The 6000-nt window shown below is 35.8% G+C and overlaps 2 long non-coding RNA genes across 2 annotated transcripts; one reads left to right on the top strand and one right to left on the bottom strand.

The window, feature by feature from the left end:
- The first annotated feature begins 612 nt into the window (after nt 1–612).
- Nucleotides 613–2112, top strand: LOC144572532 (uncharacterized). Its single transcript, XR_013517748.1, has 4 exons — nt 613–857; nt 1106–1172; nt 1518–1586; nt 1689–2112. It is a non-coding gene; the product is annotated as an uncharacterized LOC144572532 (long non-coding RNA).
- A 96-nt stretch (nt 2113–2208) lies between these two features.
- LOC144572533 (uncharacterized) lies at nt 2209–3964 on the bottom strand. Its single transcript, XR_013517749.1, has 3 exons — nt 3718–3964; nt 3028–3317; nt 2209–2578 (listed from the first exon to the last, which is right to left on the bottom strand). It is a non-coding gene; the product is annotated as an uncharacterized LOC144572533 (long non-coding RNA).
- Between the last annotated feature and the right edge of the window lie 2036 nt (nt 3965–6000).

The raw sequence follows: 6000 nt of genomic DNA, 5'->3' as shown, positions 1-6000 counted from the left end.
ACTCCTTCAAACTTATAGCATACCCAGAAGTCGTTCGAACCTCTTGCGTGTTGTCTGGCCCCGATCTCTTTTTCTTTTTAAGCACCGCACTTGCGGTCCCATTTCCAAGAAGTTGATCCACTAAGATAGACCAAGTACGGTCTGAAGCACCTGTCACCGGTAACCCTACGATCGGCAGCGCCCAGAGACAAGAAACATCCTGCAGCGTAATTGTCATCTCTCCAACGGGAAGATGAAAACTGTGAGTCTCTGGTCTCCATCGCTCCATGAGACCAGCGAGGAGTGCGGGATCAATTTTTATGTGAGCCATTTGAGAAACCTGATACAAACCGAGTCTAAGTAATAATAGTTTGCAAAGGTCGTTGTACTTAATCCCAGTCCAGATACCTTGAGGGTCCACTCCTACATGTCTGTAATCCATTATTACAGCCCTGTACTTAATCCCAGTCCAGATACTTTGCAAAGCAAACAGCCCTTTGTGCTTTGCATTTCAGACCGTTTGATCTCTTGCACGATTCGTGCAAACTCAATCGGATCAGATTTGAGTTCTTTCGTTGGAAATTAAAAGAGGGGCGAAACTGGACCCCTCCATTAGAAAGGATTTCAACCCCTTCCCTCGTCCCGACTCTATCTCACGCAACAGCCAGGGAGGCGATTTCACTTGGATGGCGAAACCCCCCGCTCACACGCACGACCTAGCTGCTACTAGCGAAACCACCGCGACTCTCCCCTCCTTCTGTCACGCGACTCCATCTCCTTCCCTCGCGGCCCGCAAGTGGTGTTCCAGTGCCACCTAGGGTTTCGGCGCCGGCGCCAGCTTGTCCTCCATTGTCGTTGAAGTTTTGAGAACTCTTCGGGTTAGTTCCAAACTGGATTCTTTTGCGCTTTCCCTGTCGTTAGTCAGTAATGGATAAGAAGAGGCCGGTTTCTCTATCTTGTTTTTGTGGTAGAACTTGTGCTAGAGTTTTGAACTAATTGATCTCTGTAAGAACTTGTGTTAATAGATTAAGTATTACAATCCTTATTTTTAAATTATGAGATGCATTAATTTACTAGATTGGTTGAGTTCTCATTTTCATGTTGTTATCTGTTTGCTAAATTTTAGCTTAGCTCCGAACTTGTACGCATTGATCAGTGCTAAAGATGGAGAGGAGAGCAAGCAGAAATCACTGGTACCAACATTTTTATTATGGTCAAAGCACAAAACACTTAAAAAAAACTGTGGAGGGGTATACGGAATTAATGTTCTCATTTACAACCGCATCTACAATTGTTAGTTGGACCTGCCAGATCTTTGATTCTTCATATAAATAGATTGTTTCATTTTCCTTTTTATATAGCCTACACAACAAAACTGGTACTCAGTGGGTCCCTGGTACAGAGAGGGACTCAGAGATGCAAAATCTTTAAGAACTGTTAACATTTGGAACTATTTACCTGTCCCAAAGATATGTATGTATTCATTAGGGATATGTTTGGTAGAGATACAAGTCTTATCAATTTTGTTTGTTTACCAGGAAGAGGAGCACTTGATAATTTTCAACAACCAGATAGAAGAGGACCCAAAAATAATTGAACTTCAAAAGGTGTGATATCTTATTTATTGGAAAAATATCATGTCTTAGATGAACTATAGACACACACATCCACATCTTTATTTTAGTTTATTTTTTGTTTATGTAACTCAGGTCCTAGAAGAGAATGAGCTCTCATCTCCTGTTTGGATCTTCTGCATGTGAAGTGCAATGTTGTGCTTTTAACAAGGCCAATTATGCACATTTCTCTCAAGAAAATAAGGAAAAGGAGAAAATTTCAAATTTAGTGAGGCTTAGTTGAGATGCTATAAATGCTGATTTTTTTTTTTTTTTTTTTTTTGTATTTCAAACCTTTTTATATGTGAAAATTGTAAAAGCTGCAAACTGATTGCTACATATTTTCCTTTTCCTATTTTTTTTCCTTTCTTGTACAAGGTTTTTTGCTTTTTGTGGTCCTTTACTTGTTGAGTTGAATGTAACCTTGTATGTAGAATCTATGTATTGCTTGTGTTTGAAAGACTGCAATGTGCAACATATTCTTGAATAAATCACAACTTCAATAGGTTGATTTCAACATACAAATTTTATTAGCCAGTACAAGTGTAAGTGTATTACATAAATTTAAAAAGCACAATAGTAATAAAGGCTCACATCACATAATTAGAGAAAAAAATGCAGTGTAAGTGTATAGATAACAAATTACAATTTGGGGCAAATCATCTGATTAAACATTGAGGACCTAGTTGAGTTGTTACTCACTAAAACATCCCATTAATCAAAATAGAAAAGCACATAAAAAATAAAAAATAAAAATCTATATCACATTATATTCTAATAATAGAATATGTGCCTAAAAATGATGCTATGATCAGGTTTCCTTTTCCCAGTGCTGGCATAGAAACTCCAAAGATCCTTGAAAATGAAGAAAATAAATGTGGGTCAGAGTCGCTGGTATGCCTGAGTGTTAGAGTCGGTGCCTCAGTGCCATTTATGAAGAGAAGGGATGCAGAAATACCCGTCAAAATGGATGTTCAAAGAGAGCTCTGCAATATTTTTCATAAAAAGTAGATTCAATTACACATTCATACAAGCTTACTTAAATTTTCTACTCAAAGGATGCATGACTTGATTGCACAATCCATTTATTAAAAATACGGGGACAACAAAATCAAGCCAAGCAGAGTTTGATTTTGCTTTATGGACTCTAACAAAAGGCCTATCCCATACAACACCAACTTTTAAAATTGTTCACTTCAAAAGGCCTATCCCATTACATGTTTCAAATTTTATCCCTATCATGATTAATTCTTCCATCTATCCCAAATTAAATCTAAGAAGATATGGTTTATAATAAGTTTGCATACACCTGTAACAATGCATTTAGTTACAGGAAAAAATCAAGACAAAAGCCAGAAGTGTATCTAGAGGCAAAAAGATAGGTAGCAAGTTGTGAATGAAGCAAAAACAAATTGCTTAATGCTTGATTCAATACCTTGGGTCGCTTGTCTACAGAAAAAGCTAGAAGTGTATCTAGAGGCAATTCCAAAGCTTCCCAATCCTCCTTCTCAGCAAAAAGAACTAATAAACCCAGAACTCTAACTATAGACCGAACAGTACCAGTAGGTAATGCCTTATTCTCTTTTAAAAATCCAGCAAGTATGGAAATGGTGTCCTTTGCCTTCGTCGTAGACAGGTCACCATCTCGGATTAGTGGAAGCAGTATTGAGAGAAAGGATGCAATGGCACTTGTTGCTGAGGGGTCACCACCAGTGGAACCAAGACCTAAATAAAAAAGGAAATAAAAATATTTTCAATTAGCAATAAACCATTAGAAAATTTAAAATTCATCTAAAAATTAGCATTCTCTAATTAGTAATTTCATTTACATAAACGAAGTAGAATATAATTTCTGGAAGGAGTATGCAAGAAACCACAAGTGTACTAGAAATGTTTCATTCAAAAAATAAGCATCTCGATTTATCCTGAAATAATTGCACAAAGTGAAACATGGTTGCACCAAGTGCATATAAGAAACTGCTAGTATTCAAATTTTGTTTTGTATTTGAGCACAGCTGATCAGAAGCTTATTATATGTATGATAATCTGTCAACAGTTACTGACTGTTTGGAAAGCGAAAAAAAATTCAAACCATTACTGACTAACGATAGAGAAAGGTCTAAACCGTAAAAGAATTCAGTTTGGAACTATCCCGAAGAGTTCTCGAAGCTTCAACGGCAATGAATGACGAGCGCTGTCGCCGAAACCCTAGATCGCCGCTGTCACAGAAGAAGGGGAGAGCCGATCAGGGAACTCCAGGTGATCACCGCTGGGAACTCAAGGTGTTCGCCGCTAGGAGGGTTTCGCCGCTGATCTGTGAAGTCGCAATTTTTGAGGGAGTGAAGTCGCCCTGGGAGGGAGGAGTCGGGAGGAAGAAATCAAATTTTAACTGGACCCTCCTTTTCATTTTTCAGCGATAATTCTAAGATCTGATCAGATGGATTTGCACGAATCTTCCAATCTAATGGATGAAAATGCAAAGCACAAAGGCTGTTTGCTTTGCAAAGTAGAGTAGCCTTACTCGTATATATAGAGAGAGAGAGAGTAAAGCTACTATACATTGCAATGCATAGACATTTTTGTACATTGGACTATAAATCACCATATTCAAAGTCCAAATAACCGATCCAAACAGTTCATCTTGTTCTCCATATTAATATGTGTTTGGAGACCAAATTTTATTATTATTTTTTTAGATTTATTAAATATCATTGTTTTTTATGGTCGAGATTTGTCTAAAAAAACAACAATTTTCAATAAATCTAAAAAAAATAGTAAAAAAATTCAAAAAATATAAAATTTGTTCTCCAAACACATATTAATATGGAGAACAAGATGAACAATTTGGATCGGTCATTTGGACTTCGAATCCGGTAATTTATAGTCCAAAGCATATGCATTGCATTATATGGTAGACTTACTCTCTCTCTCTCTCTCTCTATATATATATATATATAGTCCAAATGGTCAATCCAAAGCACTCAACATGTTCTCCATACTAGAATGTGCTTGGAGACCAAATTTTATATTTTTTGAAATTTTTTTACTATTTATTCATAATTTTTCAAAACAGGGTTTTTCATATTTTTTTTATTATTTTTTTAATATTTTTTATGGTTGTTTTGAAAAATTCTGAAAAAATCGTAAATTTTTTTTAATAAATATAAAATTTGGTCTCCAAACACATATTAATACGGAGAACATGTTGAGTGCTTCAGATCGACCATTTGGGCATTGAAAACACAAAAATGACTTATAAGCATATGCCCTCATATGCTTATAGAAGTAGAGTAGCCAACCCCCCCCCCCCCCCCCCCCCCCGCTCACTCTCTCTCTCTATATATATATATATATATATATATATATATACTAGTATCGTGCCCAAATTTTACGGACAGCGCTAGATAACATTCACACATACACATCTCTTAGCTAGAACGATGAATATTTCATACTGTAGAACTTTACACTGAATGAAAACATTAACGACACGAACACAATTCTATTCAATGTTTCATTCGAGGTCTGTCAAATACCATGTTCCTAGAACATATATCTATGTGATTAAAATGACATCTCGTGTCTATGGTTTGTAAAACTTAACCATCTTTTAATCCACATACTAACCTAGTAACGGTTAATTAGTGTTCCTGCTAATTACCTCGGTTAGTGACTTCTTAAGAATATATATCATCTTAATTATGGAGTTTCACAATTCCAGTCATGAACTCGAAATGATCCATAATCCAATAATATTCAAGGCAACAAAATGATAATAATTAAACATTCAATTCATGAACAAAGCTTTATGGTAAATTATCGTATTATTGACTTCTAGATTATTACAAACTAACAGACGGATCCCTAATCCATCTGCGTACTTGGCATGCGGACTGATCCGCTCGCGTACTGGGCCTGCGGATGGATCCGTTCGTGTACTGGGTCGGCGCACCGACCTGTTCGCGTCCCTAGTCAGCGCACGGATTGGGTAAAGCTATAATATAGATCAATATAGATGAATTAAGAATTAGCATGATTTTTCATCAAGTAATTAATGATCTTGGTTACAAAGATATGTTTATATATATTATGATATATATGGTTAAAGAAACACTAACCAATGTACATCTGAATCAATGATTCTTCTGAAATACAAGGTGTAGGACATTGTTTATTAATGTAGAGGTAATTATATGGTAATCAAATTCACAAATAGTTCAAGACTTATTCGTTTTCACCATTTATTTTTAATGAATATACGTATTCAATAGACTTCTATTTTATTTTTTAACTATTCACAAGGTATTTTATTATTTTACAAATGTCATAAATTATATACTACTAATAATGAAATGTTGGTGGAAACTCAAAGATTCTACATATACGAGTGCATGAAAATACATGATTT

Source organism: Carex rostrata, chromosome 20 (assembly GCF_964058835.1).
Source record: "Carex rostrata chromosome 20, lpCarRost1.2, whole genome shotgun sequence".
In the NCBI taxonomy this organism is placed as follows: Eukaryota; Viridiplantae; Streptophyta; class Magnoliopsida; order Poales; family Cyperaceae; genus Carex; species Carex rostrata.
This window is presented reverse-complemented; position numbering and strand designations above follow the sequence as displayed.